Genomic DNA, 743 nt, shown 5'->3' with positions numbered 1-743 from the left:
ATCTAACCAGGAAATAGTTGAATTATATTATTGTATATGAAATATTAAGATGAGTCGTGCATATACATCTATCCACTTGCAAACGGGATTAGTTGTGCATATACATCTTTCCACTTGCAAAACTGCCAACACAAACAAAGGCATGTAAAAAGATAAATTGTAAATCAAGAGATTTAGCACTAACAAAAAAATAGTCCGAATTGCAAAACTTGTTGATAGAACAAACAACAATGAAACTAGGTTATGACTTGAGAACAGTTCTTACTTCTTAACAATACCTATGTGACAAAAATCAGAAACTTGAGATACATTGTAATTTAAGCTACCCCAACAAAATCTAAAAAGAATATGAATACATAAGCTTTAACATATAGGTAAAAATTCACAAGCACTGCAACTAAAGTAAACGATCGCTGAACATAATTATATATGACACAGAAGTTCTGAAACTAATTCACTAAAAATTCAATATGAGATCAGGACATAATTCACCAGCCTACATTCACAGTCTTTGAAAAAGACCTTCATCACTTAGTACTATCAAACGACTATGCAAATTCTATGAACTATAATATTACAACCAACCTCATCAAATCAAATCCAAAGCTTCTCCTAAACGTCCATGTCCCACAAATGACAATATATACAGAAAATTTCAAAACAAAGCCACAGAAGCTGTCTCACAGATCTCCCGCTCCATAACATCCGAAAACCCAGATACCATGACATTTGCCAATAGCATA

General features: G+C 32.6%; 1 protein-coding gene across 1 annotated transcript in view; it reads right to left on the bottom strand.

The window, feature by feature from the left end:
• Nucleotides 1–725: 725 nt before the first annotated feature.
• The window catches only part of LOC103721584 (ubiquitin-40S ribosomal protein S27a), a 915-nt gene continuing 897 nt past the window's right edge, over nt 726–743 (bottom strand). The window contains exon 1 of the mRNA XM_026810225.2: nt 726–743. This exon is cut by the window's right edge and continues 897 nt beyond it. The gene's annotated coding sequence lies outside the window, so the exon portion shown is untranslated.

Source organism: Phoenix dactylifera, chromosome 1 (genome assembly GCF_009389715.1).
Source record: "Phoenix dactylifera cultivar Barhee BC4 chromosome 1, palm_55x_up_171113_PBpolish2nd_filt_p, whole genome shotgun sequence".
NCBI classification, from domain to species: domain Eukaryota; kingdom Viridiplantae; phylum Streptophyta; class Magnoliopsida; order Arecales; family Arecaceae; genus Phoenix; species Phoenix dactylifera.
This window is presented reverse-complemented; position numbering and strand designations above follow the sequence as displayed.